This window comes from Mus musculus, chromosome 4 (assembly GCF_000001635.26).
Source record: "Mus musculus strain C57BL/6J chromosome 4, GRCm38.p6 C57BL/6J".
Lineage (NCBI taxonomy): Eukaryota > Metazoa > Chordata > Mammalia > Rodentia > Muridae > Mus > Mus musculus.
The window spans coordinates 34,271,246-34,284,787 of NC_000070.6; the positions used below are offsets into that span (position 1 = coordinate 34,271,246).

At 40.2% G+C, this 13,542-nt stretch overlaps 1 pseudogene; it reads right to left on the minus strand.

The window, feature by feature from the left end:
* Positions 1-10,881: 10,881 nt before the first annotated feature.
* Positions 10,882-11,193, minus strand: Gm46855 (annotated as a pseudogene).
* Positions 11,194-13,542: the final 2,349 nt, after the last annotated feature.

The following is a 13,542-nucleotide window of genomic DNA, read 5'->3' on the forward strand; positions in this document are numbered from 1 at the left end:
AAGCAGAGAAAATAGCTTAAGTTCCTTCATATTCCTCAAAGCCCCTAGCTCAATACAACTATGATGTATTGTTTTCTGTAACATACGATTCTTCCCTCTTTAATTTAATCAAACAGAATGTTTGTTTTCTGTTTGTTTTTAACTCCAAGGTAATCCATGATGTGTGAGCCTTGAGAAAGAGTGTCGGAAGAACAAGAAGGAGAACTCAGGACCAGGGGTATCTCGTCCATTTTCACATCATTTGAGAGCTAGAGCAGTCTGCATAGGAGAACCCCAGGACCAAATAGACTGTATCTATAGTTGGAGGAGACAAACAGGCATCTTCTGCCAGAGCAACAGTTCTAAGAACACCATGAGCTTACGTGGATTCATTAGAAAGTGTTCCACTCAGCCACTCAAGACACAAAAGACCCAAAAACAGGATAAGTGGTGCCAAGTATAAAGTAAGAACTAACAAATTTCTATGGAAGTTAAGTCATTCATTGAACTGCAATTTCTTGTTTGTTTGTTTGTTTGTTTGTTTGTTTTTCGAGACAGGGTTTTTCTGTATAGCCATGGCTGTCCTGGAGCTCACTTTGTAGACCAGGCTGGCCTGGAACTCAGAAATCTGTCTGCCTCTGCCTCCCGAGTGCTGGGATTAAAGGCGTGCACAATGCCCCTGCAACTTTTTTTAATCAAATAGACACAATACATTCTAAAGTTACACTCTTTTGACCCTGACACAGTAAAGGAAAAAGGATACAGAAAAAACATCTTTGTTTTCTATAATTAACTATTATGTTTCTAAAAAGCATAAAACCTGTGTGCACACCACAAGTTGATCTTGAATCCGAACCAAGTTAGTATCCAGAGGTACTGTTGGCATCATATTTTACAAAAGCATGCTTAGTACAAATGGCACAGTGTGTGCCCATAGCCAATGCTGAAGTTTCATGAAACAACATTAAATGAGCACTACCAGAATACCTCTGATTTGTTGAGATTGGCTCAGAGTTAATTTTGGTTATTGAAGGTTCAGAAAGCTTTTCTTATTAGTAACATTTGCATAATCCCCACATTTAGTTACAGGTCTCAGTATGAGGCTGCATCATGATCCACGGGATGGGATCAGATCTAGATAAGGTCTGAAGAGGCTTGATCCAAGATGTGATTGACAGCAAACCATCCTGTTTTGACAAGGTGTTTGCAAGAGACAGAGAGTCTTTTATTTTTCTTTTAAATAGTGTCTTAGTTGGTGGTCTATTACTGCAAAGAGACACTTTGGCCATGTCAGCTCTTATTTTTCTTGCTTAGAGTTTCAGAAGTTGAGTCTATTATCATTATAGTAGGGAGCATGGTGGCACACAGGCAGACATGATGCTGAAGAATTAGCAGGGAGTTCTACATCTGAATTTGCAGGCAGCAGGAAGAGAGTGACACTGGGCCTTTCTTGGGCTTTTGAAACCTCAAAGTCGACTCCCATACATGAAAGAGATAGACATCCTTCTGTAAGTCACACCTATCCCAACAAGGTCACACCTCCTGATACTTCAAAAGTAGTGCCACTCCCTGGTGACTAAGCATTCTAATATATGAGCCTATGGAGGCCAATCTTATTCAAACCACCATAGACAGAGTCTCACTGTGTAGCTTAGGCTAGACCTAAACTCTTAATTTTCTTGCCTTAGCAACCTCGCAAGTGTTGGGATCGTAGGAACATTCTTCCACATCTGGCTCTAATAAAAGACTCATGTGACAAGCTTTGCCTAATTTGAGTGGAAAAATATCCATTCTTGGATTTTCTTCTACCCAAGGCACACTTAAAAGCAATATCTAGCCAGGTGTGGTGATGCATGCCTTTAATCCCAGCATTCAGGAGTCAGAAGCAAAAAGATTGCTGCTTTGTGTTTGAGGATACCCTGATCTTCAGAGTCCTAGACCAGCCATATCTATAAAATGAAACCCTGACAAAAAGGAACAGCAATATTGGGGGCGGGGAGAATGGAGAGATGGCTAAGAACACTGGCTGCTCTTGCAGAAGACTTAGGTTTGGTTCCCAGCACTCACGTGGCAACTCACAACTATCTGTAATTCCAGTGCCTAGGGATTCAACACCCTTTTCCAGCCTTCCCTGGGTACTATAAGTGTGCAGTGGATACATACACCTACAGGCAAACACGCATGCACAAAAAAAATAAAATAAAATAAAATATAAATCTTAGAAACAAAGCAATATTTACCCTCTGTTTTATTTCCATGTCATGTGACCCATGCCTACAACATCATTTGACAGCAAATCAGTTGAAAAGTTGGTAAGTCTTTTATAAAACATATCCCTCAAAACAACTAGGCCAGGAAATCCACAAGACCTAATTACAGCCTTCAAAGTCCCCCAAGTATATTGACTGACTAGGGTGTTTTGGGGGGTAAGGGGCACCTGTGGATTCTAACAGAGACTTGTCATTCATTGATACACAAATCTTTCAAGATGTTCACCCTTCAAATTCAGTCTCAGGCTCTGTGTGATATAAAAGCCTACATTTGGGTTCTTCAGGTAATTAAAAAAATTCAAACAGAGCTGGGCAGTAGTGGTGCACACCTTTAATCCCAGCACTTGGGAGGCAGAGGCAGGCGGATTTCTGAGTTCGAGGCCAGCCTGGTCTACAGAGTGAGTTCCAGGACAGCCAGGGCTATACAGAGAAACCCTGTCTCAAAAAAAAAACAAAAAACAAAAACAAAAATAAACAAACAAACAAAATCAAACAGGGCTCTGGTTCCAGGAATTGTTGTACTGCAGCTGTACCCTGCACAATACACAGGAGATGCATGCAGGCATGCTTCATGCACTAGCTCTTGCAAGGCCCTGAGACAGACAGGACAAGACAAGACAGGACAGGACAGGACAGAGACCTGTTCTACATTAGGTCCCTTGCCCACAAAGGCATTTAGTGCCATGATCTCAAGGCAAGTCCTCTCTTACTAAGTTTCTTGCTTTTCTCCTTTCCAAAAAAGACAAAAATGCAAGTTCTTAGCAATAAGCCTGCCAGCAAGTCTTGGATATGTGTAATTGAACGGAGGGATATATTTTGAAGCAGCAAAGAACCAGTCCAATCTATAATTGGCCGAAGAGATAAACATAAAGGCTAGAAAATTCAGCTCTCCTTTTTAGTAAATGAGCTATGAAAAGGGTTGGGATCATATTTCAGAGGTGCCAGACACCAGTAGGCTCTCGATAAACGCTTGTTGAATAAATGGCCCTACATTGGGCAGATACTTGGCCATGAAAACCTGTGCCAAGAATATTGTTAAAAATTCATTGGTTCTGTCACCCTAATTCAGTGACTCATCCTCTGTCCTTCCCACCCACATAAAGAGACTAGAAATTTCCTGAGGCTAAGCTAGAAAACATGTATCTTGCAATTTTTAGTGTTTAAAGGGCATTCCAAGCAAGGAGTCTCATGAATACCAAGTCAGTCCCTGGGTCCCTGGGCTCAGACTCCAGCACTGCCTTGCTCTCTCAGTCACTGAAAGGAGCAAGAAGGACATCATTCTAGGTAAATATACTTTTAATCGAAGACAATATTAAAGTGCCTAACGTGATGAAAACATTTACAGTGTATATTTTAAAGTCCTACATACATAAATTAATGTACCACCCCACTGCAGAAGCCTGATTATTCTTCAATTTATACAAATATGTGCAATTAAAATGCAATTACAATGCAATTAAAATGACACTATAATAAAAATGCCTGATGAAGATTTATAAATTTATAAATGAATCCCTTTGATTAGCTTTTTGTTCCATTCTGGCTACTTTGATGTATTCATTGAAAAAAATATTTTAGGGGCATAAAGGGCACCCCATCAATCCATACACCTTAGCGAGTGAGGCATCATTTAGACTCAGAGGGTCTCATTCTGAAGGTGGAATTGGCCAGAGCTGTGGACAAAGACATCACCCAAAGCACATGGGGATCAAGGGCCTTCTATACAAGGCAGTGAACAATGCTTTAAAAATTCTGCTTTTTCCAGTATTTCTTCGGGATATATTTATATATTTCTCTTAGTAGAGCCATGATGTTTATTACAATTATCTCTCTGTGGACGAAGACATTCTGTTAATAGAGACCGATCATTGATCATCTTCAATAAACTTAAAAACAAGAAGAAAAATTTTTTTAAAAACCCACAAAGGTAACATCTCTGCTGAAAGACTCTCCTGAAAAGAATAAAGCAACCTTTACAGGGAAGAAAGTGGCACAGTGCAGGCAGCAGCTAGCCAGTGGCATTCCAGAGATTCCAGGCTAAAGAAGGAGATTCAGTTCATACAGCAAGCAATGACTGAGCACATCTAGGCTTAGCATATAAGTTAGTGTGTGGTCCTAGCCCTCTGGGAAACCAGAGAGACACAGAGGTGTGTAAAAGGCTATTCAATGGGATAAGTGTCACAGGCTCACAGGAGAGTTTCAAAAAGTGATTAGTGATGAAGACTCTTCAGGAGGGAGAAACTGTGGGCCTGGCTCCATTGACAAGCAAGTCTCACTCCTTGGGGGGGAGGGGGGGTCTCACTGCTGCCTCAGTGACTGCACACAATGCGTTTAGTGGCTAAAGCTCCGAGATGCTAAGCATCCTCACCTAGGGATATTCCCTATGCAGGGAACTGTCAGGACTTTCAAATGTCAGACATTGTGCTGGGCATGTATAAAGTAAAAGACTATGTCTAGAGCTGGCTTTGTGTAAGCCCAGCTCCTGACAGGGAGGCTAAGGCGGAAGGATTATGAGTTTGAGGCCAGTCTGGTCTCTAGAGTGAGACTCTGATTCAAAGGAAAAACAAAAACAGAACTATTGATAGTGATAAGAGGCTGACACAGTTTCTATAAATCCAGAAAGAACAAGTCCTGTTTTCTTTGGGCTTGTCCAAAGCACTAGTTATCTTTCCAGCTAACTTGGAAAACTTATTTTATTTTGTTCAGAACTTTACATTTTTACAAAAGAAAAACAAAAATTCTTACCTTTTTCAGACTCTGGGTAGGAAAGCTGCTGGTGCTGCTGCTGCTGTTTCTCCTCCTCCACCTCCTCTCCCTCCTCCTCTTCTCTTCTTCTCTTCTTCTTTTTTTATCTTACTTTTGCCTTCCTTTTCATTGAAAATAATTTTTATACAATATATTCTGATCATACTTTCCCCTTCCTTAACTTCTCTTAAATTCTCCCCACCTATCCAATGCCACGTTCTTCTTTCTCTTTCGCTTTGGAAAACAAACAGGAAAATTAGAACAAAACAAAACCCAGAATTAAAAAAGAAAGAAAGAGCGGGTGGTGGTGGTGGTGCACGCCTTTAATCCCAGCACTTGAGAGGTAGAGGCAGGCAAATTTCTGAATTCGAGGCCAGCCTGGTCTACAAAGTGAGTTCCAGGACATCCAGGGCTATACAGAGAAACCCTGTCTCAAAAAAAAACAAAACAAAAAAAAACAAACAAAAAAAACGAAAGAAAGGAAGGAAGGAAGGAAGGAAGAAAGGAAGAAAGAAAAAACACAATAAACACACATACCCAGACACACAAAACAAACCCCATATAAACATAAAATTGGAAACTATAGTATGCACGCAAACAATCGGTAAGATTTTTAAAAATTTTTAAAAGCCTACAAAATTACCAAGTTCATTTACTGCTGGGTACGGGGCTTGCCCTCAAGTGTGGTTTATATACCCAGTGAGACTCCATTGGAAAAAACTAGCTTTTCCTTTGCAAGCAGATGTCAACTGAAGATGGCTTCTTGGTTAGGGTTATATTCACTTCCCGTCTCAGTGCTGGGACCCTGTCTGGTCTGGGAGCCCGTCTGGCTTGAGCCTGTACAAAGACTCTGCATGCTGCCACAGTCTCTGTGAGTTCATGTTTGTGAGAGGCTTACTATGTCTGGAAGACAGTTTCCTTGCTTTCATCCAACCTTTCTGCATGGGTTCCTGAGGCCTGGGGAAGGGGGAGTTGATGAAAGCATCCCATTTAGTACTGAGTGCTCTAAAGTTCCACACTCTGCACATAGCCTAGTCGTGGATCTCTGTGTTAGTTCTCATCAATCTTCTCTGATGATGGCTGACTGAGGCACTGATCTATGGGTATAGCAGAATGTGATTAGGAGTCATCTTACGGCTATGTTCCTTTAGCAGAACAATAATATTTGGTTTTCCCCTAGGCCCTGGGGCTAACTGGTCTCAGGTTTTTGGCCACCATAGCAGTGTCGGGTGCTGCTTCCATCTCATGGGGTGGGCCTTAAATCCGAATAGAGAGTAGCTATTCATTCCTACAGCTTTCTGCTACTACTACACCAGCATATCATGAGGCAGGTAACTGTTGTAGGTCTCAGGGTTGTAACTGGTTTGGAGTTTACCTTTCTCTTCTGAAACAATGCAGAGTAACTTCCAGGACCACAAACACCAGTCGGTGGGAGTGAAGGCTCTAGTTAGGCTCCAGCTCAACTTCTCCATGTTCAATGAGATGTCTAATTGTTGTTTTCACAATAGAGCCTGGCCATAGGTTGTGGGGAGTGACCAGTAGCTTTGCCAATAGCCTGAGTTGTTTGAGAGTTTCCAGGAGGCCCCTTTAGACAACAACTTCATTAGAGTAACTCACTCCTGGCACTGGAAATTTTACTTAGTGGGGAGTTAGGGCATTGTTTCCCCCATATAAGTGTATCTGTTTAGATACACTTGTGTGTGTGAGTGTATGTGTGTGTGTGTGTGTATACATTTTATAGAACCAGAAGTTTTCACAATACATAATGATCAAAATATATAGAACTAAATACACATAACAAAGAAATATTATTATCTTACACGCGTTCTCGCGACCGGCCAGGAAAGACGCAACAAACCGGAATCTTCTGCGGCAAAGCTTTATTGCTTACATCTTCAGGAGCCAGAGAGCAAGAGAGCAAGAGAGCAAGAGCAAGAGCAAGAGAGAGCAAGAAAGCAAGAAAAAGAACAAGAAAAAGAAAGCAAGAGCAAGAGAGAGAAAAAGAACAAGAACAAGAAAGCAAGAGAGAGAAAAAGAATGGCAAAACCCCGGTCCCTTTTAAGGGAGAATTATCCTCCGCCTAGGACGTATTACTCCCTGATTGGCTGCAGCCCATCGGCCCAGTTGTCATCACGAGAAAGGCAGAACACATGGCGGGAAAACTGCCCCTGCACGTGTGCAGATTATGTTTACCACTTAGAACACAGCTGTCAGCGCCATCTTATAATGGCAAATGTGAGGGCGGCTCCCAACATTATTAAAAGCTCCAAGGGAAGATATAGATATAAAGATAGATAGATAGATAGATAGATAGATAGATAGATAGATAGATAGATTAGATATGTAAATATAGATAGGTTCGATAGATAGATTATATAGAGATATAAAGATATAGATTAAATATATAGATATATGGATATATATGCAGGCCCAATATTAATGTTAACAGTACTATAGTAGTGTGTTTGTATATGACCCCTCAAATGGTAGTGTTAGCTGTCCCTCCTCATATTCCCTCTTTTATCCTCCTCTTCCCTCCCCCCTCATTTAATCCTCCCACTCCAGTCTTTCCCTGCTTTCCATAACTATATATTTGATTTCCTCTTCATTGGAATAGCCTTCCCTCTTTGCTATTACCTACAACATGTCTAACCTCTGTAATTATACAGATTGTAGTGTGCCTGGCAAAGGCTTTAAAGCTAGAGAATACACACGTTTGTTTGGGGGGATCTGGATTACATCATTGTGGTACTTTGAATAAGAATGGCCTCCACAGGCTCCTATATTGGAATGCTTAGTCACCAGAGATTGGAGTTCTTTGAAAGGATTAGAAGGTATGGCCTTGAATAGTGTGTTACTGGGATGGGCTTTGAAGTTTCATAAACCATGACAGGCCCCATCTCTCCCTCTTTCCCTGCTGCCTGACAAGAAGGATATACAATTCTTAGATATATAATTCTTAGCTACTGCTCCAGTGCTTTATCTACCTATGTGCTGCCATGCTCTCTGCCATGATCATAATGGACTAAGCCTCAGACAGATCTCAATTAAATGTTTTTTTTTTTTTTTTAATAAGAGTTGCTTTGGTCATAGTATTTCTTCACAGCAATAGAACAGTAACTAAGGTACTCACTAAATAAATACAATATCTTTCCATCCTCTTCCATTTAACTGTAAGTTTCATAATTTCATTTTTAACAGATGAGTAATACTGCATTACATAAATGTACTACCTTTTTATTATCCAGTTACCTGGTGATGAGCATCTAGGATGTTTCCAATTTCAGGCTATTATGAGTGGAACAAAAATGAGAATAAATAAATAACAAGTAAGTAAATGATAAAATAAGTGTCTCTATAGTGCAATGTAGAGTCTTTGGGTATATATCTAAGAGTGGTACAGCTGGGTCATTAAATAGATCCACTTCCAGATTCCTGGAGAACTGTCATACCCATCTGCATGGCTGTACAAGTTTGCATGCCCACCAGCAATGGATAAATTTTCTCTTTTCCCCACATCCTCAACATCATGAGCTGTCATTTGGTTTATTGGTCTTAAATATTCTGACCAGTGTAAAATGAAATATCAAAGGAATTTTTCCTTTCATTTCCCTGATGACTAAGGATGTTGACTATTTCTTTAAGTGTTCCTCAGACATCTGTGTTTCTTTTGATAACTCTGTTTAGTTCTGGACCCCACTTTTAACTGGGTTGTTTAAGGAGGTGTCTATCAAGGCACAAGAAGTGGACAGGACATCAAATAAATAGGACCAGAAAAGAAGTTTCCCACAATACACAATAATCAAAACTCTAAATGTATAAAACAAAGAAAAATTATTAAAAGCTACAAGGGAAAAAGACCAAGTAACACACACAGGCAGGCCCATTAGAATCACACCTGACTTCTCAATGGAGATTTTAAAGGCTACAAGCTCCTGGATAGATGTTCTAGAAACTACAAAAGACCACAGATGCCAGCGCAGACTACTATACCCAGCAAAACTATAGTTATAAAGAGAAAGAACACTAATGATAACACTAAAGTTAAGCACTATTCATCTACAAAGACAGCTCTACAGAGGCACAAGAAGGAAAACCTCAGTCTGAAGAGGTTAACCAACATCCAAGGAAGTACAAGGAATAAATAATCCCAGACCAGGAGATCAAAAACAGGAGCGACCCACACATAACAATAAAATAACAGTAATCAATCATCACTGCTCATCGATAACCCTAGTATTAATGGTCTTAATTCTCCAATAAAAAGACACAGACTAATAGACTGAATCAGAAAACAAGCCCATCTTTCTGCTGTATCAAAGAAACACATGTTACCATTGAGGGTACACATCACCTCGGGTTAAAAGAACAGAAGAAATATTCCAAGCAAGTGGAACCAAGAAGCACATAGGTAGCAGCCATCTTCACATAAGGCAAAATGCACTTCAAACCACCCCAATTCTGAGGAGGTAAGGAAGAGCATGACATACTCATCAAAGGAACATCCGCCAAGAGGACAGTGCAGTTATAGCCATCTATGTGTCAAACAGAAGATGCCCACACTTACTAAAGAAAACAATTCTTTGCTGTATGTTCTCTTGCATAAATATAAGAACATATCTACAAAATTCAATTTCCAATTTCAGTGTCCTGAAATGGTAATGAGACCAGAAATCAACTTCTAATTCACATAAGGCCCATACCTAATTTAAAAGAATTTTTAATATTAACTTAAATTATTTATATTTTAATTTTTACATTAAAATAATTATAAATATTTTCCAATTATTTACAATTTTCCTATTGGTATTGATTACATTCCATCTATACCTGATTCTAATTAGGTATACTAATCATCTCATTTGTCAAACAGTGCATCTGTGTTAGTTTTTCCATTACTAGAGCTTTATGATCAACCTACAGGTATAATCACTTTCCCTCATTATTATTCTTCAAAATTGGCCTAAGTGGCTTGCCCCTTTACTCTTGGGAGTTTCTGATTCAACTTGTCACATTCTCTGGAAAATCAAGATCATATTTTGGCTTTGGTGTATTGAATATAGACATTAAGGGGGGAATTTATAATACCAAGTGTATTTAATCTGAAAATACAATACAGTCCTTCATTTATTTGATTTCTCCTTCAACTTTAATAAGTTATTTTCAGCTAGATATGGTAGAGTGCAGCTTTGATTTCAGCACTTGGGAGGCAGAGGAGGCAAAGACAGGCAGATCTATGTGATTTCAAGACCAGCCTAGTGTACATAATTAGATCCAGGCAGGCAAGAGCTACACAGTGAGATCCTGTCTCAAAACAAAAACAAAACAAATAAAAAGAACAAAAATCAGTTGCTTTCTTTACAAAAAATTCACACAACTTTTGCTGTATTTATGGTTTCAAATTGCATTTCTTATTCTTTGTTACTGGGAAAGAAACAATTTTCAATGTTATGATATTGATGAATCAACCAGTATGACTTACTCAATTGGTAAGTTCTGGCTTGTCAAATCTAATAAGTTATATAATTTGCAAACAATGACAGATGCCAATCAATCATTTTCTTTTTCTTTCTTTTTTTTTTTTAAAGGAAACATCAAATTTAATTTAAAGAAAACCAACCTAAAAGTAACTGCAAGAACAATGGGCAAACCAACTCCTGAAAAGAGCAAGATGCTCACACTGACTGCAGGGCTGGAGAAAGGGACAGGTCATTTATCTGGAGAGCTTGTGAGTTACTTGCAAATGAACTTCTTTGAGGGTAGAGGGATCCTCAGGTCATTCCTGACTATCAGAATGCCTGTGAGCTTCTCCCTCTAGAAGTGCCCTCCCTGTACATATATATCAAAGGACAAAGTCTCCACTTTCCTACACAGGCTCTATTCTGTCTTAGTCAACTCTCAATGGAGGGGCAACCAGAACACCACCATCTCCCTGGACGAAGAGCATAGAGATGTTTCATTTTGTGGATTTATCTATCTCTTCATATGTCTCCTCATCAATCTCTATCATCTTCACAGTTCCTTCTACGTCTCCCAGGATCATATTTAGATGTTGATCATAAGCATGTAATCTGCCTGGAAGCACTCAGTCACTTCTTATTTTCACATAAATTTGCTCAGCCAAGCTGAGCCTGATAAGATCCAAGGGCTCCTCTACGGTAGGTATTGGTGTCTGTTGCTGATCTACGCTGTCCACCATGTTCTCCAGTCATATTTTTATTGTTGTACTTAGACTTCTATCACAGGGCTAACTATTAACAAGAGTAGAAAATATCTTTGTCTTGCTCTTACCCATAATCCTTGTCTTTTAGGTATGATGTTTATTTCACACTTTTTTAAAAAGATATTTTCATTATTTACATTTCAAATGTTATCCTCTTTCCTAATTTCCCCACCAAAAGTCCCCTATCCCTCCTCCCCTCCCCCTGCTCCCGAACCCACCCACTCCCATTGCTGGTCCTGGCATTCACCTATACTTGCACATAGAGCCTTCACAGGACCAAGGGCCTCTCCTCCCATTGATGACTGACTAAGCCATCCTCTGCTACATATATAGCTAGAGCCACAAGTTTCACCATGTGTTTTCTTTGATTGGTGGTAGAGTTCCAAGGAGCTCTGGGGGTACTGGTTAGTTCATATTGATGTTCCTCCTATGGGGCTTTAGACCTCTTCAGTTCCCTGGATACTTTCTCTGGCTCCTTCATTGTGGGCCTTGTGCTCCGTCCAATGGATGACTGTGAGCATCCACTTCTGTATTTGCCAGGCACTGGCATAGCCTCACAAGAGATAGCTATATCAGGGGCCTGTCAGCAAAATCTTTCTGGCATATGCAATAGTGTCTGAGTTTGGTGGTTGTATATGAGATGGATCCCCAGGTGGGGCAGTCTCTGGATGGTCCTTCCTTCCGTCTCAGCTCTGAACTTTGTCTCTGTAACTCCTTCCATGGGTATTTTGTTCCCCATTCTAAGAAGGAATAAAGTATCCACACTTTGGTCTTCCTTCTTCTTGAGTTTCATGTGTTCTGCAAATTGTATCTTGGATATTCTAAGTTTCTGGGCTAATATCTGCTTACCAGTGAGTGCATATCATGTGTGTTCTTTTGTGATTTGGTTACCTCACTCAGGATGATATCCTCCAGATCCATCCATTTGTCTAAGAATTTCATAAATTCATTGTTTTTAATACCTGATTAGTACTCCATTGTGTAAATGTACCACATTTTCTGTATCCATTCTTCTCTTGAGGGACATCTGGGTTCTTTCCAGCTTCTGGCTATTATAAATAAGGCTGTTATGAACATTGTGGAGCATGTGTCCTTATTACAAGTTGGAACATCTTCTGGGCATATGCCCAGGAGAGGTATTTCAGGGTCTTCCGGTAGTACTATTTCCTATTTTCTGAGGAACCACAAAACTGATTTCCAGAGTGGTTGTACCAGCTTGCAATCCCACCAGCAATGGAGGAGTGTTCCTCTTTCTCCACATCCTCACCAGCATCTGCTTTGACCTGAATTTTTGACCTTAGCTATTCTGACTGGGGTGAGGTAGAATCTCAGGGTGTTTTGATTTGCATTTCCCTGATCACCACGGATGGCGAACATTTTAAATTAATTAATTTATTTATTTATTATTAGACATTTTCTTTATATACATTTCAAATGCTATCCCGAAATTTCCCTATACCCTCCCTCCGCCATGCTCCCCTACCCACCCACTACTGCTTCTTGGCCCTGGCATTCCCCTGTACTGGGGCATATAAAGTTTGCAAGACCAAGGGGCCTCTCTTCCCAGTGATGGCCGACTAGGACATCTTCTGCTACATATGCAGCTAGAGACACGAGCTCTGGGGGTACTGGTTAGTTCATATTGTTGTTCCACCTATAGGGTTGCAGACCCCTTCAGCTCCTTGGGTGCTTTCTCTAGCTTCTCCATTGGGGGCCCTGTGTTCCATCCAATAGATGACTGTGAGCATCCACTTCTGTATTTGCCAGGCACTGGCATAGCCTCATACATGACAGCTCTAACAGGGTCCCTTCAGTAAAATCTTTCTGGCATTGTGCAATAGTGTCTGGGTTTGGTGGGTGATTATGGGATGGATCCCCCAGTGGGGTACTCTCTGGATAGTCCATCCTTTCGCCTTAGCTCGAAACTTTGTCTCTGTAACTCCTTTCATGGGTATTTTGTTCCCTATTCTAAGGAGGAATGAAGTATCCACCCATTGGTTTCCTTCTTCTTGATTTTCTTGTGTTTTGCAAATTGTATCTAGGGTGTTCTATGTTTCTGGGCTAATATCCACTTATCAGTGAGTGCATATCTAATGACTTCTTTTGTGATTGGGTTACCTCACTAAGGATGATATCCTCCAGATACATCCATTTGACCAAGAATTTCATAAATAGATTGTTTTTAATAGCTGAGTAGTACTCCATTGTATAAATGTACCACATTTTCTGTATCCATTCTTCTGTTGAGGGACATCTGGGTTCTTTCCAGCTTCTGGCTATTATAAATAAGGCTGCTATGAACATAGTGGAGCATGTGTCCTTATT